At 40.8% G+C, this 24,252-nt stretch overlaps 1 protein-coding gene across 2 annotated transcripts in view; it reads right to left on the bottom strand.

The window, feature by feature from the left end:
• LOC113130451 (plasma membrane calcium-transporting ATPase 1-like) overlaps positions 1 to 22,489 on the bottom strand; it is an 85,880-nt gene extending 63,391 nt beyond the window's left edge. Inside the window, exon 1 of one of the 2 annotated variants that reach the window (XM_026307102.2) lies at positions 21,880 to 22,489. The gene's annotated coding sequence lies outside the window, so the exon portion shown is untranslated. The remainder of the gene's footprint in view (positions 1 to 21,879) is intronic. The other variant, XM_026307103.2, reaches the window with a different exon arrangement.
• Positions 22,490 to 24,252: the final 1,763 nt, after the last annotated feature.

The following is a 24,252-nucleotide window of genomic DNA, read 5'->3' as shown; positions in this document are numbered from 1 at the left end:
AATCCAAGGCATGCCAATGAGACACGGAGAGTGTTTCGAACATGTTAGATAACAGCGGCTGTCTGCAGCTCGTTGATAAGCAGGACACCCTGAGTGGGACATGCCAGCATTTTCCTTATGAGGTAAATGAAGAAGCTGAAAATATGAGACCTGCAAATGTCCCTACAAAACAACAGAAAGAGACGACACATCCAGCAGGTTCAAAATCAAATCAAATCTCTCACACATCATGTACCAAGTGTACCGATGGTGAAATTCTTAAGCACAAGACTCTGTGCCATGGCAGTACAAGCAGCAAGGTGAGACCATCACTTTGCATGTTAAAGATAACAAGGTCAGGATGAGTGGCATGTAAATGTCTGAGTGCAGGACAAAGTGAGTACACACATTCAAGAAAATCCCAAATATCAAACTGGCTTTGCACTCGGTTTTCAAACATTATGTTAACTTAGACTGTATGTGGAAGATGGGCTGTTTAAAATCTGGAACTGATGCTGCAGGTCAAACTGTAGTGATTCATAAACTCCTACAGGAAGCCATTTATTTCAAATATTTAGTTATATAAAGGCCAAAAACCCCCAGCTCTACTGTACCAGAAGCATGTTCCTGTTCCTAACCATTAGTCGGCTGCTGCAACAGCACAGATTTAAAGTCATTGTGTTGTGTTTTTATGCTGCTTATCAAGACGGAAATGTCGGGTTGTTAAAAGGGCAATTAGAGTGTTTCCTTCCTCTTTTACTTTGTTTTATGTTATACAACATGTCAGCACTCTCACTTTTCATCATGTGTTACAGTGGAGTGTATGTACACACAGAAACTCCAGGACCCAGGAACCTGAGTCATGCCCTCACAGTCAGCACCACAGCTACAGCTAAAGGCCTGCAGACCTGTTACTGCAGCACAGCCGACAGACACGGTGATCTCTCTTCTTCACTAAACAAACATTTCAGCAGTAGCCTACTGCTTTCAAACAAACAGCTCCTTCAAGCCACATGAAGACGTCTGCTGTGCTGAAGGCCAGTTCAGCCACTGAGCGCTTAGTGTGAACTGTGCCATCATGAATATTGGAAATTTTAGCGCAGTGGTCGTGTAGCATTCTCCAGCAGTGTGGACGACTAAAGAGCCAGGAGACCAGACAGCTATGTTTCAAACCACTTTAAAACAAATGTCTTCTCTAATAGCGTAATAAAAAAAACTGTTTTTTCAGGGTAGATGAGCAGAGCCACTAAATCAAACTGCCAATGCCACCTATTTCATGAGTGAGTGAATGAATGTAATTTTCAAAATGTCATAAAAAGTTTTTTTTAAAGTTGAGAAAAGTCAAGACAACCGTGGAAAAACTTCTCCTCCTCTGCTGATCCATTTCCTGCAGGAAGCACTGAAGTGAGTCATATTTCATTATATATTGATTTAGATGCCACATCAGACATCGACATAAATATGTGAAGGAGCATGTTTTCTCTCCCTATTTTTAGAAAAGCAGCAGCAGTGACATTGCACATCAGTTAGGAGCAGAAATTGTGTGTCTCCAACATGTTTCTGCTGTTTGCTGAGCGTCATATTGAAGTTAAGTTGAAGTTTGAAAAGGTTTTTAATTATGAAGATTTCAGGAAATCACACAGAATGAGTCCAGCTGAAGATAGCTAGGAAACACGACAGCTTTGCACAACGATGTGCTCTACTAAGTGAACTGTTTGACGAAGTGGCTGACGTTTAAATCTCACAAATCTCTTTGCTGTCTGTAGGTTGTAAATCTATCAACTACAATGATGAATCAAGATCTTTAGAGTGAGTGTGACCTTTCTGGTTTCTCTGTGGACGTACTTAGCTGGTGTAGCCAAGGGAAAAGAATCGATCAATAAATCAATCAATAAAAAAAATTTCTTCCTGTATAATCTTGATTGAGTTGGCGGCAAAAACTGTTCCAGTACATTTCTAAGGTTATTCTGAGATCAGAGTCCCTGTACACTGAACGGATAGGAAGTTTAGTAGACTTTATACACTGCCAACACCAGTAAGCAGCAGCTGGTTGTCCACTCGAACTGCATTCTGATCATATTGAGGTCAGATGATGGCACCAGCAGCTGAGCAACTCACACATACATAGAAACTTTATAAAAAAATATATTTTGAGCATTTTCCTGTCAATTACATGAGTAAATAAAAGGGCCAGTTAAGAAAAAAAATATATATATTATTTATATCTCAATCTGACCATCAGCTAAAGAAGCCAGGTCTTCATTTGTACAGTTAAAGTCCACCCAGCCTCGTCTCAGGAGAGTCCTGGAAGAGGACAGAGAATCTATCTCTAAAACTGATTCTACTACAGCTGCACACTGCACAGTGAAACATCTGTTAGCAAAATGTCTTTACAGCCCAAAAGTCAAAAAGGGAGATTCTGACGACAAACAAAAATCAGTTACTATCTGGAGGAACTTGAGTGGACTGCCTTGGCCCTATTCTTCACTGCAGGAACTCATCCCCAGAACTTATATTTTTTAAATCTGCACCATTAGAAATGTGATGAATATTCTATTAGCAGCTCCTGTTTGCAATTTAACCATCATTGCACAGACAACAAACACTGGAAGACTTTAATTTCACAAAAAAATTTAAAATGACTCTTAGGCAAGTTCTGGAGTCAAAACAAATGTCTTATTTCTAAGATTTCTAAGCAGATTCATTGAATTTCTATTTGCAATACACACATTAGAATAATACTCAGATAGTGCGCCAATCTAAAATATGTGCATCGTGCCAGTGTGTTTAGATGTGACAAAGCTAAGACTCCAAGAGCCAGGTCATTTTTCATGCAAATTGCAGCAATTGGCGACTAATTTCCTCCTTAAGCTGTGAGTCATTTCTCCTGCTGCAACTGTTCACTGTGTTAATTGAGCCTGTCCCGTTCACCCTACATAGTATCTTTGCCTCAGGTCTCTTCCTCCACACTTCCCCTTCAGCTTATTAGTTTGAAAACCTCAGGAAAAACACATCTCTTGTCTCTCATTCTGATTTTTCCCCTCTCACTGTTCTGCGCCTGCTCCATGGAACTTATATGGGCATTGCTCCTGAGTTGTGATAGCACATCCGTGGTTCAGAAGTGTGCATGGTGCTGTTTATTGTGATTAGTCAGGTAGATGTAACAACACACTACAACAATTCTGCAAACATAACTACCCGGAATCATCTTTTATTCTGCTAAGCTCTCCTGCAGACAAAGAAATAAAATCTGTTTTTTTTTTAATAAGTGGGGATGATTCACAATTTTAATAAATGCTTAATATACTGAAAAGTCATGTTATAAAGTTTACTTTATGTGCATAAGAGCCGAACAAGAACCTGTGCCACCTGCAAAGGCTGTCACTGTTAGGCACATTTGGAAAACACAGGTTATTATGTTCAGCTTCTGCTGTCGCTACCACATGCTTAAATTAAGCAGAACATGCAGATCCAGTTAAATAATCGGTTTCAGCAGTGGTGGAGCAGAAAACTCAGCACATCAATTCATCTGTTCCTGCTGTTTGTTTTTCTTTCAGCTGCCTAGTTAGCAGAAAGGACACATTTAATGAGGCAGTGGTAAACAATGTTGTCATCACACTAAATTGATCACAAAACAATCACTGAGCTCAGCAGGTGATTGATTGATCAAACACATTATATATTCAGTCCACAATTACTAATCAGAGCAGTGTTCGGCAATGTTGCTGCAATGCAAGAAATATAGTATTTTGGGGGATTCTGAGGCCTTTAGTAGAAAGTCGACAGTAGTGAGATGAAATGAAGGAAGACAGAGAGAGGGGTGATGTGCAACAATGATCCCAGACCAGGTTTAAATCAGGAATGCTGTGGTTGCTAGTCGGTGCCTTTAACCCCTGGGCCAGCTTCATAACACCAAGGCATTGACCCTGTTGTTTAGGAGCTGCTGGCCTTTCCACATCTTTAACAGAACACATTTGTGAAAAACAACTAAAACACCAGAAAGAATGCCTCACAAAACAAGTTTTAGGTTACAGCAGGTAAGGTCCCTTCAATAGCAAATGATTACTCTATATCAGGGGTCTCTAACCCCAGTCCTTGAGGGACCACTCTTCTGCTTGCTTTCCAACTATCCCTGCCCTACCGACTGCTGATTACCTGTATCAGGTGTGTTCAGCCAATCAGAAGCTGCAAGGGCAAGGACAGCTGGGAAACAAGCAGGACGGTGGAGTTTGAGATCCCTGGTCTATATGTATGTTTGAAGACAAAACTGAAAAACCTGCTCTGACTAATCTGATTAGTTGACTAACACTGATCAAATCCACTGTGCACGACATTTTCTCTCCTATTGTGCAGAGACAACCTCAACACTCATCAGCCTCTTCCAGTCCTCAGCAGTGAGACAGCACATTACTCAGCCTCAGATGACTGCTGGTGGAGCATCTTGTGACTGAGAGCACAGTGGAAAAAAAGCTGCACAGTCTGTTGTTTGTTGGGAGGAAAACCACTTGGACAACATGACACCAAACATTCTTGGGATTTATGAAAAAAATAACTCTTCGAGCTGACAAGAAAGTGGAGAGTGTGTGAATGTAGGAAACACAAGCTGCCATTCACGTTAATGTGTGGGAGGAGTATATCTAGCAGTCCAATCGGAGAGCAGCTGAGTGTGGCAGGGTCGTATTCAGACAAGGAATGTGACGTTAACTCAGTTAGGTCTCATTATGAGGATCGACAGCATGTACAGCGCTAGTCCCCTTTACACTGCCCATTGGAGGAAAGAGTTTTGCACCGGATTCCGGCCCTGCCCCGTCTGTTAAAAAAGTACAGCACCGTTGTGGGGGGGGTTAATGTTGACTTGCCATAAAACTGTAACAAGTGGGAGTAGTTTTGCTGCACCACCTCCTGTATGAATGGATGGTGGAATGTGCAGTTAGGAACAAGGTTGCATGTTTTCACAAAAACCATCTCACCTCCAGTACCAGGATCAAGACAGCTATGTAAAATGAACACAGGGGCAGCAGTTTCACAGCCTTTGTGCGTTTAGTGTAAATCAGAAAATGCCTTGAATAATGGTCAACCGTACATCAGACAGGCATGATCTCTGTCAGAAAAAAATGTTTAAAAAACGCAGCATGTCTATATCAGTCATGTACAGGTGCCCACTTTAAACGATTTTGAGGCGTTTGCATCCATCTTTCCAAGACTAAATCCACTTTTCACACAATGAAATGGAGCTCAGAAAATGACTGATGTTGCATTTTCTTTGAAGAACTTTTAAGATCACCACATGCTATTAAAAGCAAAACACAACAACACCACACGCTCAAAGTCACATGTCACAAGTGCTGCGGCTGAACGCGTGCTGTATAGACACAAATATACACAGCTCTCATGTGCCTGTCCTGCTTCTTTTTTCTGGTGAACGTTGAAATGAAAAGCTACTTCGGTTTCATTTCTCAGACTCAGCTGAAACATTTTGAGTTCAAGAAACTCAAGTGGAACAAGCTGAGAAGAAACTCACAAGCTGAGATTTTCCCAAACAGCAGAGGTGAGAGCAGGTCCCCTGATCCTCTCTGATGGTTTTTGTGTTTTAACAGACTTCATCCCATCCCAGTTTGGAGTGTATTGGCTGTGACAGCAGAGTGTGTGCTCAGATGGGAGCTGTGTGTTTCTGAGTCTACACACCGTGATGAATGGCTGCGTGCTGATTGTGTTCACTTACCACGGCCAAACAGAGCCACGCCCAGCTCTCCTAAACAAACACGGCATTCCACCAACCCTGCTCTCCCTGCACAGACCACAGACCGGGACCAGGACTGAGGACTGAGCAGGATTCAGACGTGGTAGAAAGAGGCAGTGTGCCTGTTGCAAAGTTCCCTGCTGGCAGAGCTCCTGGGCACCTCAACATAAAACTGACAGCAAGACAGAAAACAAACCACAGCAGGGACTCTGCAGCGTCTGCAGTCTTAACAGGAACCAACTCTCACTGTCATCAGCATTTGCCCATAAAACAGTTCAGCCACTCACATCTTGACTCAACTCATCTCGTGACCAGTTACACCATTGTTTCAATCCATGGGAAAAAGGGGGACATGGCTGCTGAGCCAAAAACACTGGCTGAACAAAGCTAAAATGCATATTTGCTGTTTATTTCCAATTCAAACTGATTCAATAACATCCTATTGTTTGCTCCTGGTAAATTATAAATTAAACTGCATTGGTATTGCTATATGGTCAGTATCTCCCATTTAGACTGTTGTATTTTCAAAGACTGTAAATAAGCATGTTTAATGAAACAGTTTAGAGCTCCACTTTACTCCCTTCAAAATGGAGATGACCTAACTGGAAGTAACATTAGCAGCCAGTGTTAGAGATACTGGCCTTGAGTGAACTGTCTAACTGTCTCAGTCTTGACTCAGTTTCAAAGTTTATAGTGGGACGGGCAGACTTTTGGACACACTGGCCTGGCACCAAATCAGTTGTATTCACAGCTTCCAGAGGAGTGTCGTGGCTGGAGATATCCACATTGGTCTGCCCACACAAACAACTGGTTTAGAAAGTGAATATGAGTCATTTGACTCCACCTCTGCTGGTTTCAGTCCAAATATAAAAGTAGTCGTGGCCCTTTGACACCTGTGATTTCACGTTTCTCTGTGGTGGCAGAAAGAACATGAAGAGAGGAAGAGCTGGGCTGAAAAATAAGCACAGGAACAGCACCTGTTGGCCGAAAGCATACAGGGAAGTGAAATCCTGATTGTTGCCAACACAACATGAGGAAACCATTGAGCCTCTACTTCCCGTTGGCTCTCCATCCACCCTCCATCTGCTCACTTCCTCCTCTGACCCACGCCTTTCTGTGACTCTCTGAGGAGACTTCCCCCCAGTCTGAGCGCACCTCAGACTGACAGACTCCAGAGACCCCCCATCCAATTGCAGTTTATTTTAATGTGTTCAAAAACCTTTTATAGTTTCCAGCCTCTCTTTACACTTCTTCTATCTATGACTTGTTTTTTGTGTATTTGTCTTTGCTACCACACATCCCCAACAAAAAAACTTTCTTTTCAAGGCCCCATTTGGGTTAAATAAAGGTCAAATAACATAAAACTGACGACAATTTTACACCTTTTCAAGGATGTAGCAGGGTTTGCCGATATGGTGATATACCCTAATAAAATATATTAATGGGCCTTTACCATCTCTGACTGCATTCAGTCATAGAGGTTTCTAAACAAGACTAATTTAAGGTGGACTCTTATGTAATATTTGCAGTAACAAGTAAAGTAATTTAACAATGTGATTCGAGTTCATTAAATTTGCTGGTTTAGAAAAATAGACTGTGGTTTTTCTAGTTTATCAGCGTATTACAACATATATTGATATAAGGCTGTGACAGATGATTATACCCATATTGACTCTTACATATAGCCAAAGAATATCCAGCACTCATTTGCTCTTCTGTTTATTCTGTGTGAACAGGACTGCCAACATGTGGTCCACAGGTGGTCTTCTTCAGGTAAACCTGAACATTAACATTAATTGTTGATATTGTATATAGTAAAAATTTTGTGTAAAGTAAATATAAAAGCTGCTGGACAGTCTGAATTTCCCCCATGGGGAATGAATAAAGTATCTATCTCTCTATCTAAGTCTGAGCACACCAATATACATTGAACTAACAACTCGTGTGTGGATCACTGATAAAGTAACTTTAAAGACAATAAAGTTAGGCCTAAATGCTCTGGAGTGATCACACAAACCCATAGGAATGACACAACATTACTGCAATACACAACTAAACATTGAACACAACAGAGAGAGAGAATTAGATTTAGATGGGAACAGAACCAACTTAGGATGCTTCTAAAAATGTAAGGTTAGACAGTGATGAAATAATGAACCACTAACTGAGTCAGTTCACTTGCAGCTCTGTACTTTATGTTTCAGTTCTGGCAGCTTGTTGGTAAAAAGCTCTGTGCTCGGTGATACACACTCTCTCCTGCAGCATCCCTCTCTTTATTCTCCCATCTATGTCACTTGTTAACATGCTGCAGAGAAAGCTGCCTACAACACACACACACACACACACACACACACACACACACACACACACACACACACACACACACACACACACACACACACACACACACACACACACACACACACACACACACACACACACACACACACACACACACACACACACACCTCTAAATTACAGATCTGCTCAGTCCGGGAGCTGAGTCAGTTCACTGTAGTCTGTTTAATGTACGTATAAACACACTTGCTGAATATATAAGCTGAACATTAAGGAACTTTCAGACAGTGAGTGGTTGCTGGACACTAATATCAACAACCCTCACAAGGTAGCTGGCCTCTCTTATCATGTCACTTCTGCTTCTATGAACATGCTGCTACTACTTGATAGTTCAGCTTTCATTAACTTGTAGTTTGACCACGGCAACAACAAAAAACAGGAGAATGATCCAGAAACTGGTTTTGCTGGTGTCTTAAGTGCCTGGATTACTGGCATATACCTCTACGTCTGCAGAGAACAGAGGACATCCAGGTTGGCTCTAAAATCGGAATTAGTTGGTAGACAAAGATTTTCTCTTGCTGTCCAGTCAGTGTAGAGTAGGCTGAAGTCATGAGGTGGGAGTAGTTATCTGGATTTAAGTTTGAGTTATATGTCAGACTTCATGACGTTATATAACCACCTTATTTCATTACTCAGTATGAGACTCTTCTGTCACTACATTTACATTGTTTTTGCCCTCATGCTGTAGTCACTGATCAAATCAATGTTGGTATCACAAACCTAAAGGAAAGAAACACAAGCAGCCAATCACAGCTCTCGTGGTCTGTAGTTAGATTATTGAAGAGGTCCAGGTCAGCTACAGCAGCTACATGGACATGTACAGAAGCTCCCTGTGTCAAAGCACTGTTTCTGACACTGGAATGCTCTGTATGTAAAACTTGGGCTGGGATTAACCTTGAATGAGTCATTTTATATATAAATGGCTCCTGTTTTAGAATACACACAAGTACATATTTTGAAAACATTAACAACATAAAGGATTACTGGGGCTTGTCAGCAGATGAACAGCAGACAGATCAATCTGTGGGCACTGAAAATCAGCTGTTAACAGTGGTAACTATTAATGCTCATAGCAACTGCTGACGTACAGCAGCACGGCAACAACCAACAGCAGCAAGTGCACTCACGTGTATCATTCCCACATACACACCCATGTCTGTTAGTACACAGCCAACACACACACACCCACAGTCGGAGAGCTCGCTGCAGCTCGTCACATTCACAACAAGCTTCAACACCTCTCTGCACCAACAACTTTACAAGGATTAACACACACAATGGCAGTAACTTCACCCTAAGGAGGTGAGAGAAGTTAAAGTTAGAGCACCAAGAGGAAAAGGAGCAGAGACAGACACAAATCCTTCATTTAGGATTTCAGAGCTACTGGAGTATGAATATGATTGTAGTGCTCACACACTTTGGCCTCACTGACACTACAAAAATAAACTGACATATATAAATGATATGTTGTAGTCAATGGTTGTATTGTGTGCTGCATTATCAATAATTTGAAAAGTTGGCAGAACAAAGTTGTAAGCAAATGTGGCAGACTGGCTAAACTGCTCTGAAGTCAACAAACCAAAGGCAAAATGTAATATTTGCAGCATGGTACTCACCAAAAAAGGTGGATCAACAAGTTCTTGTTTAAATGTGTATCAAAGGTCCAACATGTTACAGTAACAAAGTGGTAATATGAGAATGGCGAGTGCTCAGCCCCAGCCTACCACCAATGTTACTGTGACCCATCAGATTCAGTGCAACAACCTTCAGCTAATGTTAAGTCTCTGTGCAGGTAAAACCTCATTTATATAACCGATATTCCATGAATATAACTGAGGTGGCTGTACTTTAGTTTCTGCAGCAGAGCAAAAAGAGAAAACAACTCCCCTACCAAGAAATTACATCTAATTATCTGGCTGGTAAACAGCTCAGACTGGTACTTTATGTAGTTCACAGTGACTAAAGCCAGACAGAAGGTGGACTGGGTGGCTAAATGAAAGTATGAAAGCATAGAAAATGCACAAGTCTTAAAAAAATAATACTAAATTGAATCTAAAAACTTTGAATAAATAGTGAAAATTCAAAATTATTTGACAAATATCAATTACATCTAACCAGGGGGCCTATAGTCAAGTGAAATCTTTACCTGCTCAGACTGGAATCAATGCAGACGACGACGACGTGAAGCAACTGGAGAAATGTCATATAATGATTTCACTATTAGTATTCCTCCTTCAGCCTCCTTCAGTTTCTTGCTTTACTGTTAAGCTGTTGGCTGTCAACAGAAGCACATCACAGGTTTAGTGATGCTGTCATTTTTCTTTCAGTTCCCACTTCCCTCAAATCTCTGGATTTGATAAGCTCCAGTGCTAATTTTATTAACCAAGAATAATGTGCAAAACATGAATTTGCTTCTCACTGTTAGTCAGTGGTGACCGCCGTAAAACTGATAAATGCCACTGGCAGCAGATTATATCAGCAGTAGATAATTACTGTTAACTTCTTCCAGCTTATCACATAAACGTGCTCTCTGCTGCGGGTGTCAAGTTGAAAAGAGATGTAAAACCACTCTGCGACTACCAATTCCAGGAGAATGCCAGGGTTAATCCTTTACCATTATGACACCACCACCTACGTAGCTGTGAGTCCAGACCTCCAGTATTTGGATCTGAGTCATATTTAATAAACAATTTATATCTACTGCTGCTCATCTCATTTTCAAGTGCGGGCTCCAGGTTTCACCTTCATTTAAGCTGCTGAAAAAAGTGAATAGAGATTTGAATTTAACCTCAGATATTTATCCTTAAATAACTTCAGTAACTTGCAAATGATGAAATCTGAACCTGATTAGTTTTGATAAGTAGTTTTGATGAAATACTATCAAACCCCAAAATTTCTTAACACAAAAGTGTCAGGGGAGAGACAATCTCACTTTCAGTTCATCCTTTTTAAACTGTTGAGGAAAATACTGTTGTTGAATGTCCGTCCTACTGCTTAACCTTCCTGTCTGTCATACACACAAACTCCCACATTCCCTCCTACTAAACACCTGCCAATCACAGGCGTTATGTAAGTGTGTGTCAGGAGGACACTCTCAGATGGTCCAGTTACAATCATCAATCCTGCTGACGCCTCCACGTCATCTGTGTGGATATTTCCAAAAAGCAGGTACAGCCTGAACCCACAGCGATGAGGTGTCCCTTGACGATCACGTCGAATGAGGAGACAGACCACAACAGGAGCCCATTATCATATTTATGTGGACGGCTTACAGAGTCCATTATGGTCCCCTTTATTACATCCACTGACCAAAGGTACAAAGGTCAGCTGTGTTTGAATCCCACTGCTGCTTTAAAGTGGGTCTGTAGCCAGTTCAGTCAATTCATGGTAAGGTTAACCGCTAACAGAGCCTGAAGCATCAGTACTGTTGCCATGGTTACCTCCACTTCAACATCATACAGCACTGAACAGGTCTGAAATTTGCATGTGTTACATATTATGCTGGTGCATGTGAGAAGGTGTGAAACGAAGACGAAATTATGAGTCTTCGTGAAGTCTTCAACTGTCAACAATACTCACAGAAACTGTGTCCAAACTTGTTAAACCATCGGGTCTTCAACTGGGCTGCTGCCCGCCAGGCAAACTCTCATCAAAAATCAATCTCTATCTATTTTCCATGGCCATAACATACAGTGAAGTCACCAATCAAAGTCAATAAGTCTTGGAGAACTAATCCCATGAGTAGTTTCTCTGTTTAACATAAATACTGTTTTAACTCAAATGTATTCTGTTCACTTGGCTATTTTTTCAGTCACTGTTATGCTGCTGTAGCTTCGGTGAACCTCAATGCGCAGAACATTTTCCAAACAGGACTTTTAAGAACAACAGAAAAAAATATGTAGAACTTTCAGTACAAACCTAGGGTCAGAGTTTACAGTTACAGCAAATTAAAACAGGTGCACGACGTGTTTACCACAGACACCTTGTACTTTAGACATTTCATATTATTTTGCACATTTTTAGGCCAAAGGATTAAAAAATTGATGAACAGTAGCTGATGTAACTATTAGTTTCAACATGTCACATGATATGTCTAAATATTCACAGGCAACTGTATTTTTATTCATGATTTGGATTCAAATTCTATTTATTTCCAGAATATTTGGGTTGCTATCCATATTGTTGTTTGCCACTTACAGCAGGAAGAGTAAAGCTTTCCTGGTTTAAAAAACAAAACAAATTTAATTTAATTTAAAATAAATTAATAAATAAAATGATTACACACTCACATTATCAGTTCTCCATTACAGTGGGGTGAAGTTTTTTCCTGCCAGCGGGGTTATGAAATAATGATAAAGGCCCACAGCTTTGTTATAACCACTCAGGCTTTGCTGAGCAAAAAACATCCATATCTTAAATATAGGACTGAGCTACTCACAGCTGCACTGCATCCATTAATAATTGATGTGGCCTTACATAAGAGGCAAAGTGTGCACTGCTGGATCTGCTTCACCGGCAGGGATTCCGTCTGCTGAGGGGTTTCCACATTTCACAGATTTTTAAAACCCGCCATCCACACCAGCAGTGTGTTAGGTCCCCGCTGTAAATGAAAACGTACTCCGGCTGATACCGGTGCCCAGTAGGTGTAGTCTGGGCAACACGATATTAATGAGACTGTATCAGAGATTTTGAATTTACAGATGTTTGGGGTAAGTTATTGGATTTGGTATTAAATTCACTGTAGTAACCTTAAAGAAACACTCCTCTGGCCATAATGTCTGCACAGTTTATCAATTAAGACCTGTTCAGAAAATTTATTGCATCACATTATATACATCATTGTTAGGGATGTGACTAATGATTATTTCAGTTCCATCAACTGATCAAGCTGCTTATTCATGACAAACTGATTCATTATTTGGTCCATAGCAGAAAATAGAGAAAATTTTGTTTTGCTGGCCATAGCAAGCACAGAAAAGCAGCATATCATTACACTGGTGTTGAAACAAGATGCTTTGCTTATAAAATAATATCAATGTTTGATTTATTGTCATCAAACAACCATAAACTGGTCTGAACTGTTCAGAGTTCAGCAGTGAGGGAGGAAAGTGCTGCTCTGCCTCAGGGTGACTCACATTAGTTCGATCTATGAAGCAAGTCCCAGATGGTTTAGACTCCGGCTGAGGTCTGAAGGTCTGAATTAGTGCACTCACAGTAACACACTTGTTTGCAGCACCTTCGTCATTGTTGGTTAACACACTTCAGACCCACTTTCACAGAAAACCATATTCCTTACGAGAGCTGTTATTGTGTTGTATGAGTGGGGTTATCCATAGAACAGTGCATATATAACTCTTTTTAATATCTACACTGACTGCAGAACAGCTGGCATGTACGCCCCAAATGTGATGCTATTGTTTATTTTGGAGGCGTGTAATACAAGACACCATCACTGATGATTTCATTTTGGTTTATAGGAGAGAACTACAGGATTTTCTCTGGGGAAGACACAGAACTGCTTTTAGAGTGAATACTATTAACAAGGACCAGAGGACACACTCTCTGAGGCAGTTCCTGTGTTCAGCAGCAGCAGCTTCAGACACAAACAGAGCACCAGTGTGTGTCTGCAGGTGAACCTGACTGTCCACAGCTGGGACGAGGCCCAGGCTAACGATGGAGAAATTACATTCATCAAAGTGAAAACTGCATTATTTTTAGACATTATTCATTAGATTTTAACTACAGACCACAGCTGACACTATTCACCTGTCCAAATACACATCCATTATCCTGTGCAGTGTGTCAGAAGGTTTAGCCAATACCAGCACGTTAGGGTTCACCTCCGCAGACTACCAGTCTAGCACAGAGCTGACAAGTATTCTAATTTTCTCATAGAAAAACTTCTATTCAAATCATGGCAGAGGTGTGACCTTAAAACAAACAAAGGTGAAAACACTCAGGGGTGTAGCAAACATGGTTCACATGACACACACTTTCACAGCATAATAATTCCTTCAGTACAATAAAACACACTCACTATAATGCTGCTTTCACTTCCTCATTTTGACCTCAATAGTGTTTTTTATCCTTCAACCATTTCCAGTCTATCCATGTTGCTGATTTTCTCAATCATTCAATTGAAACTCAACACTTCCTGTGGATTTTTACAAGTCCTCCACTCTAAATGATCATTTACTGCACATTGTTTGCTCCTACTGACTCCTACAACCATAGGAGCAGTAGTTGACAAAATACACCACAGACAGATAGTGGCTGAAATTACTCCTAAAACATAAATAACTAACCTTGTTACTGTGTGGCTACGCTACGGTTGTAAGTATGGTTCGATTCAGGCACAGAAACAACTTGGTTAGGTTTATAGTTTGCTTGAAATAACTTAATGGACCAAAGGTTAGGTTAGTTAGTCCTCATGATTAGAATAACACACATGGGCGTCATTCAGGAACCTTTGATTGTACGGGTTGAGGGTATGGTCCACTAGGAGTGCCCATTAGGAAGCAGGGTCACATGTAGCAAACTACAATGTAAGGAAAACACAGAAGAAATCAGGAAATGCAAATCAATTTAATCACGGTGAACCTGTAAACAAATAACTAAATCTGTTAAACAAATATGAATGCGTTTGAATTTATCAATGTAAAGCAACGTCAACAATAAATCTGACCAGCGATTACATGTTTAGCCGCATGTCGTCGTTCCGTCGCTGGCTGTCTAGGTGGTGTCCAGCAAACGATGTGGGCTTCATAGACAATTGGGCCACTTTCTGGGGAAAACCCGGTCTGATAGCGAGAGATGGCATCCATCCCACTTTGAATGGTGCAGCTCTCATCTCTAGGAATTTGGCCGAGTTTCTTAGCCGACCTAAAGCCTGACAATCCAGGGTGGGGACCGGGATGCAGAGACTCAGTCTAAAACGCTTCTCTGCAGTTTCCTTAGAGCCACCGCCCCCTTCAAACCACATAGAGACTGTGTCTGCCCCTCGAACATATAAATCAAACAAATCAGAAGTTAACAGAAGAGGAGTTATTCATAAAAACTTAATAAAAATTAAGACCACTCCTCTTATTGAACAGAAAAACAGAACTGTCAAATGTGGATTATTAAATATTAGGTCCCTTTCTTCTAAATCTCTGTTAGTAAATGATTTGATAACTGATCACCAAATTGACCTACTTTATCTTACTGAAACCTGGTTACAGCAGGATGAATATGTCAGTCTGAATGAATCAACCCCCCTCAGTCATAAAAATTATCATGTTCCTCGAAGCACAGGTCGAGGTGGAGGAGTAGCTGCAATCTTCCAGTCAAACTTATTATTAAACTTTCATCCTCAGAACAGTTATAACTCATTTGAGAGCCTCACTCTTAGTCTCTCACATACAAACTGGAAAACACAAAAACCAGTTCTACTTGTCATTTTGTACCGTCCACCTGTTCCTTACTCAGAGTTTTTAACTGAATTCCCTGACTTCCTGTCTGATTTAGTGCTTAGATCTGATAAAGTCATTATAGTGGGAGATTTTAACATTCATGTAGATGTTGAAAATAACAGCCTCAGCATTGCATTTAATTCTATATTAGATTCAATTGGTTTCATTCAAAACGTTAATAAACCCACCCACTGTTTTAATCACACCCTTGATCTTGTTCTGACCTATGGCATCGAAATTGAACATCTAATAATTTTCCCCCCAAATCCTGTTTTGTCAGATCATTCTTTAATAACTTTCGAATTTAAAATGATGGATCATGCAGCGTCTGGAAGAAAATTCCACTACAGCAGATGTTTATCCGACAACGCTGTTAATAAATTTAAGAAAATGATTCCATCTTTATTTGCATCTATGCCAAGTATAAACATAATGGAGGGCAGCTGCCTTAATCCTACTCCCTACCAAATTGATCATGTTGTTGACAGCGCTGTAACCTCACTGCGTGAAACGCTTGATTCTGTAGCCCCTCTGAAAAAGAAGTTAGTGATTCAGAGAAGACTAGCCCCATGGTATAATTTACATGTTCGTACCTTAAAGCAGGCATCACGAAGGCTGGAAAGGAAGTGGCGTTCCACAAACTTAGAGGAAATTTTTCTAGCCTGGAAAAACAGTCTACTAACATATAAAAAAGCTCTCCGTAAAGCCAGAACTGCATACTATTCATCACTAATAGAGGAAAATAAGAACAATCCCAGGTTTCTTTTCAGCACTGTAGCCAGGCTGACAAAAAGTCACAGCTCCGTTGAGCCCAGTGTTCCCTTAGCTCTCAGCAGTGATGAATTTATGAGTTTCTTTACAAATAAAATCACAACTATTAGAGATAAAATTCAGCAGATGCTTCCTATACCTGCAATAAATGAATCTTTTACTACAGTAGCTCTTGAATCATCTGTAGGACCTCAGTTATGTTTAGACTGCTTCTCTCCTATAGATCTCTCTGAATTTACATCAGTAGTTGCTTCATCGAAATCATCAACGTGTCTCTTGGACCCCATCCCGACTAGACTGCTTAAAGGCACCCTGCCATTAATGAACTCATCTTTATTGGACTTGGTAAATTTATCTCTAGTATCAGGCTACGTACCACAGGCCTTTAAGACTGCAGTAATCAAACCTTTACTCAAAAAGCCTAGTCTTGATCCAGGTGTCTTGGCTAATTATAGACCAATATCCAACCTGCCATTTATTTCTAAAATCCTAGAAAAAGCTGTTGCTAAGCAGCTATCAGACCACTTACACAGGAATGAACTATTTGAAGATTTCCAATCAGGATTTAGAGCACATCATAGTACAGAAACAGCACTGTTGAAAGTTACCAACGATCTTCTCTTAGCCTCAGATAATGGACTTGTTTCGATACTTGTCCTCCTAGACCTTAGTGCAGCATTCGACACCATTGACCACAACATCTTATTACAGAGACTGGAGCATGTGATTGGTATCAGAGGAACAGCGTTAAAGTGGTTCCAATCCTATTTATCGGACAGATTCCAGTTTGTTCATGTCCATGATGAACCTTCCACACAAACAAAAGTTAGTTATGGAGTTCCACAAGGTTCTGTGCTAGGACCGATTCTGTTCACCCTGTACATGCTTCCTTTAGGATATATCATTAGGAAGCACTCTATTAATTACCACTGCTATGCGGATGACACTCAGTTATATCTATCTATTAAACCTGTTAACACAAACCAGTTAACCAGACTTCAAGCCTGTCTAACTGACATAAAGGCTTGGATGACCAGTAACTTTTTACTTTTAAACTCGGAGAAAACAGAAGTCATTATATTTGGGCCTAAAAATCTCAGAAATAACTTTTCTCAAATTATAGCTACTCTAGATGGCATAGCCCTGGCCTCCAGCACTACTGTAAAAAACCTTGGAGTTATTTTTGACCAGGACATGTCCTTTAACTCACACATAAAACAAATTTCTAGAACTGCATTCTTTCACCTGCGCAACATTTCCAAAATTAGGAACATCCTGTCTCAAAATGATGCAGAAAAACTAGTCCATGCGTTTGTTTCCTCAAGGCTAGATCACTGTAACTCATTACTATCTGGATGTCCTAATATCTTAATAAAAAGCCTCCAATTAATCCAGAATGCCGCAGCCAGAGTCCTGACAGGAACTAGCAAGAGAGATCATATTTCTCCTATATTGGCTTCTCTTCATTGGCTCCCTGTAAAATATAGAATAGAATTTAAAATCCTTCTTCTCACATACAAATCCCTTCATAATCAAGCTCCTTCATACCTTAAAGACCTCATAGTACCATATTATCCCAATAGACCACTTCGCTCTCAGAGTGCAGGCCTACTTGTGGTTCCCAGAGTTCTCAAAAGCAGAATGGGAGGCAGAGCCTTTAGCTATCAAGCTCCTCTCCTGTGGAACCAGCTCTCAGCCTGGGTTCAGGAGGCAGACACTCTCTGTACTTTTAAGGCTAGACTTAAAACCTTCCTCTTTGACAAAGCATATAGTTAGGGCTGGCTTCAGGCAACCCTGAACCATCCCTTAGTTAGTTATGCTGCTATAGGCCTAGACTGCCCGAGGACCATCGGTGCACTGAGCTCCCCTACCCTAACCCCCCCCCTCTTCTCTCCCACCTCATGTATATTCCACAATTGAATGTTACTAACCTTGTGCTCTCTCTCTCCCCTAGTTTGTGCTCTCTCTCTCCCTCCCTCTCTCTCTCTCTCTCTCTCTCTCTCTGTGTACCTTCTGCAGGTGTCCCTGGTCCTGGAGTTGTTTATCGCTGATGTGCAGTTACTGGCCCCACCAACTTGCAGTGTCTATTTGTTGTTTATTGTTGCTGTTCTTTTCTCTCTGCTCTATCCACTCACCCCAACCGGTCGAGGCAGATGGCCGCCCAAACTGAGCCCGGTTCTGCTGGAGGTTTTTTTCTTCCGTTAAAGGGAGTTTTTTCCTCTCCACTGTCGCCAAGTGCTTGCTCATAAGGGAATTGTTGGGTTTTTAGTTTTAGTTTTTGTAAAGTGCCTTGAGATGATTTGTATTGTGATTTGGCGCTATACAAATAAAATTGAATTGAATTGAATTGAATTGAAATAACACAGGCAGATGTAGGAAGTGTCTTTAATAGAAGTTTAGTGTCTTTTCCCTACTAGAAGACCATTTATGACAGACCTCATCTGAAAAATAATATTAACTCTAAAAGAGAAAAACACAATAAACCTAAATCAGTTTGTTTAATGTGCAGCTCCACACTACAATTTTTTTGTTAGGTTCACAAAAAACCTTTATTCTTGTAGAAAGATAATTCAAGCCCTATCGGTACGAATGCAATGCAGTTATATGTATTATGACTTAACATACCTCTTTTTTCCCTACTTGATTGATTAATCAAAAATGTCCATCACAGTTTAATGAGAGCCCAAGGAAAGAGCTGCAGTATTTTCATTTGGCCACCAGTCCAAAACCCAAAAATGCTACAGTGAAATATGAAACTTAAAAAACAGGCAGCCCTCACATTGAAGAGTCTAGAATTAGTGAATGCCAAACTTTTCAGTTGCTCAACTAATGATTAAAGACCATTTGCCGACATGCTTTAAGGCATAAAAGAATGTCCTGCTTTGTAAACATATCGCCTAACTGAGCTCTTTCAAAGAAAATGTTCAATAAACCCCTGAAAACATTTTGATACTAGTTTGTTCATTGTGAATTCCAAGATTCATAATCATTGAATTATATTGAAATATTAGCAGAGGCCTCACATACTGCCCACTACTGCTGCTTCCCCCAGGTAGACCAGAGAAATCATATAAGGATATGGTAGGAGGGAATACTGTATACTATATGTTTGAGCCTCATTCACACTAACCTGTTGTCTGTGATTGGAATACTGCAATGGGTAAGTGTGATTATCCTGCAGCTGGTGGCAGTTTTATAAAGCTACTATGTGTTTTCATATTGTTATATCGGTATTAGCACAAAATGTGCAGATGTTTTTACGAGTCTGGCTAAGAGTAACAGTGTGTCAGCAGCTCTTTATTTTCTCAATTAAAATAATGCAATTTAGTGTAAGTAATGCAGGAGACTGCATTATCAGCAGTAGGCTAACAGGTTACAATCAGAAAGCCTATTGTAATATTCCAACAAATGGGCATGTCTCATAGAAACTGACACTTCTGAGGTATAATAAATAATTAAATAAAACACATTTTTGAGTGGAGGGGCATCTTTAACCAGCTAATCTTTCCACCATTACTGAAAATGACAACGTTAACCTTCACAGTAAAGAGCAGAGGTGTTATTTCACACAGCAAATGCCATTAGTGTAGCTGCTGTCATCTATTGACTAATGAGCCTGCACCTCAGGACGGACTCAGCTGAACCATTTCATGGTGGGAACCCTGACCAGTCATTACAGGACTGAGCAAATCTTATTACATATAGAGAGAAGATTACATCACTGCACACTGTTTATGAAACTATGTTATGTTGATTTGTCAGCTCTCATCAGCCTTATAGATCCTGTAAATGCAATCAATGCATCACTAATTATCAGCTTTCTCTTTCAAATCAAATAGTTATAAACTAATTTGCATAATGTGGTAGCAAATGTCAGACCTGAGGGCTCGAATGCGCTGAGACAATAAATTCATATGTGAAAAACTAGCCCATTTGATCACCCCCCCCTCCTTATGATGCAGTCAACAACCACCAAAAATCACCTTAACTGCAACCTCTTCTTCTAGATGGGCATCAAGATGTAACTTGCTTCTGCAAAGAGCTCATCTGTTTGGTGAATTAGCAGCAGAGGAAAACAGAAGGCGCAATGCCCTCGTTTGGAGGTCACAAGCTGAGGAGGAGTCACCATGAGCCAAGATGCGGGATCCCCCCTCCTTCCTAACGCAATAAGGGAGGACACACCCAGATAGAAAAGGGAGGAGGAAGAGGAGGAGATGGATGAAATGAGAGGACAGGAGGAAAAAAGGAGCAGAGCTGCATCTTAGCAGGTGACGTAAGGACGGTCCCTGCTCGTTAATTAAAAGAAAATTAGCTCGATAAATACAATTTCTCACCCTGTTTCACCGCTTCCCGACCTGAGAGCAGAAGTTCTATATGCAATGTGAGCGCTGAATGTGATGAAACCACTCCAACACGCTCAGCAAGCTCACCCTGAAAGGACCGCATTCATGACAACACTCATACCAGAAACACAATTTGGCTTGAAAACAGCCGCAGCAACCAGACTTCACTGAGGAAAGACCGGTTTTCTCAAGTTACCATAGATCGTGTGATGACCAGTGGTTTTTTCGGTTACCAAGGGGAATATCACACGGGAAAACAAAACATTGTAGGCACAGACTATGAGCAAACTGTTTCCAGACACTCGGAGACATCCGCAGGCGGTCTAATTCCTGCCTCGACCACTGCAACAGTCGCCCGGGGAGACCCGGGCACAACAGCGCCATTCTGAATCTGATCATTTTCAACACATTTCCTTCTTAGGGTGGTGAACATGAACACTTTATACACAATACACACCTAAACATAATCACAGACAACAACTCTTTAATTCGGCATACCCCCACTACACATAAAAGCATCTTATTTGGCAGAAATGACAACTTTACCAACTGATACGCACTCACGGGCGCCTGGCTGGAAAACACGGCGGTGGCGGACAGAAAACTAATGAACACTGTGTACCAAGTCGAAAAGTTGGTATGTCTCCGACATTGCGTGACATCCGACTAGTTATAGTTAGTGCAGCTGGGATTTAATTGAAAACTACCGAACAATGTCACGGGGGATGCTTTAACATGGGTTAATATTAGTGAAAAAGCCGTGTAAGTTGGCGTTTAACGTCCACGTTTCTGAATGGAGACTTGACAGCGCTGTCTGTAGACTGGAGAGAGGCACGTATCGGGGCTATAACCGAGCTAATTGTCGGGACAAACGAACAGAAAACGTGTCTCTGGACGTCGTGAGACACTGTTGAGATTAACCTCGAGGAAAATTCAGTAAAACTAAGGTCACACTGTCCTTAAACAGTAAATTAGTGCGTTCATACCTGTGGAAAATCCCAACACCGCCTGTAGTTGCTAATAAGTGGGTGTCAAGGTAAAGACAGCGGTTGTGAACGTTACCCGGATGCTAAGCGGTGCGGACAACCGGGACACGACGGACCGTCGAGACCCCGTTAAAACGGCACTTTAACCGTCTCCCGCAGCCAAATGACGCTGTGTTTCTTGTCTACAAGTGGACCGAAAGAAACCGGACTCGGGGCGAGTTAAGTTAACACAAACACAAAACAGACGTTACCGTTACCGGGGATCCTCGTCCAAATCACGTCGGTGGAAGCAGCGTCTTCAGAGTTTGTCCATTTCCCAGCGGGGCTCCAACTTGAGAGCTGCAGGGGGGGGGGAATCTTCTACCTCCTTTGTTCCGACGATAGAAAGTCTTTTTTCTGTTTATTTTTCCTTTTTTTCTAACAGTAATTAAAAGCGCATCGGCTCCTGCAGCGGCAGCCCCGAGGAAGGAAAACAAACCGGCGCCAGGTTCAGTCAGAAATCAATCCGTTAAAGGGGGAAAATAAAGTCCCCTCGCTCTCCGGGAATAACAGCAGAGGCGGGAAGGCGCTGATAACCATTCAGTAGCCCAAATGAGGAGTGGTGTTTGTGTTGCAGAGCTGTCGGTGGGTGGGACTGGGGGTGGTGGTGGTGGTGGTTGGTTGGGGTCCGACACATTCAAACAGGACCAGAGAAACGAGCCAGCGTCCGGATCAGCGTCCCTTCCTGGCAAACTGGGGAACTGAAAGCAGAGGGAGGTGAGCTGCTGCTGGAGACCGAGAGAGAGGGGGGGAGGGACCAGCCCGGGATTACCATGTTTTTAAGGTGGATCTGTGAATTAATCAGGTAATCAAGCAGAAACCAAGCCCTGCTATCAAGAACACCCCCCGGACTGAAACCCCAGAAACAGATCATCCAAAATCCACATCTGGATTTATTCTGGAGCGATGTATGGGGGCTCACTTCCGCCAAAAAAAATCAAACAATCAGACAGTCTCTCTGGGATGGCATGGTGTCTACTTATTGACGCAGGACACAATTAAGTTGTTAAAATTTCAAAACTAAAGTAAAAATATGCAACAAATAAATAATCTGTACCCTTGTATTTTCAGCATAATATTTCTAGAATAAAGTTATAACATTTTGAAGTAGTAATTGTAATTTTTCAAGACAATATTTTAAAAATTAAAGTTAGCGATATAGTTATATATTAGTTATAGCCAATATGTTAAGATAAAAGATGTAATATTTCAATAATTCAAATATAGGTTATTTTAAAATAGTGTAACATTTTGAAATATTTGAGAATAAAGATGTTAAGATGAAAGTCACACTATTTTAAGACTATTATTTTAAGATGAAAGTTGTAACCATTCAATACTTAAATTGCAATATTTTCAAACTACATTTGAAATATTTTGAGAATAAAGTAATAATTCAAGACTAAAGTTGTACTATTTTGAGATAAAAACAATATTTCAAAGAAAAAGATTTATAGAAAATAGCTTCAGTTTACATTTAGAAACATAAAAGATTTTTTAAAATATTACAAGTTGAAGGTTAGACAAATTTCGAGGTGAATATTAGTTTGAGGTCTATCATTACATCCATTACATTTATGTGGAATTATAATATATCAAATTAATGAGTTGAAGTTAAACAGAATTTCAGCTGAGTACTAATAAAGTAATGTGGTGAACTGTTTTTGTATCATAACACATATATGTATTCTCCAGGGGGAACAGACACTTGTCCATATGGGGATTCATGGGCAGGTTTAACGTTTTCACATGCGCAGCTATTTATAACTGCTGTTCTGTGAAAATCTATAAAACATCCCTCATGTTTTATTAAAGCCCCAGAGCTTCTATGCACATCTGTTTAATGTGTAGTTATATGTAGAGAAGCGAAGGTCATATCGTTATAAATAAGAGATGGAGATGTACATTAATGAGCTTGAGCTCGTGTATGGTGAATTTTTCTGGTGAAATTGCAGAACATGAATAAAGAATCTGAAAAGAAATTTCTCCCTGACTGCCAACTGGCCACTCAATCAGCTCAGCCTCCTACGCTATGCTAATGACAGAGAGGCAGAGAGGTGGTTAAAGCTGCCATTAGACAGCACACTACTTCACTTTTGATAAAAACTGACTGCAGATGTTGGAAGCAAAACACAAGACAAAACCAGTCAATAGAGCACTCAGTACTGTTTGAAAAGCTAATTGTTGTGAGCATATGGACACAGTTAATGGCAAGATGAGCCTCTGTCAGACCTTCTCTGGTCTGGACTCTGGCAGCTTGACATTCAGGGGTCTTTTAGTGAGTGAAGCAATTTGAAACTGAAAAGGCAAGGTGAGCAAAAATAGGATTTTAAATGTGAGGGATAAACACATGTAGATTGTCTGAAATCATATAACATGTCAGTTTAATATGTCCCCCATTTACAGACAATCAGATCAGAAGCAGGATTCACCTGCCTGATTGGCAGCAGTTTGAGAACAGTGTTGTCACAACACACCTGTGTATCTAATGTCAATACATCCTGCAGAGACTGTGTGAGGCAGGGAAAGATCTGAACATTTCATCTGAAGCCACAAAGCATCTGCGAGGACAATGAGGACGTCCA

Source organism: Mastacembelus armatus, chromosome 5 (assembly GCF_900324485.2).
Source record: "Mastacembelus armatus chromosome 5, fMasArm1.2, whole genome shotgun sequence".
In the NCBI taxonomy this organism is placed as follows: Eukaryota; Metazoa; Chordata; class Actinopteri; order Synbranchiformes; family Mastacembelidae; genus Mastacembelus; species Mastacembelus armatus.
Note: the sequence above shows the minus strand (reverse complement) of the source record. Positions and strands in the feature narration are given on the sequence as shown.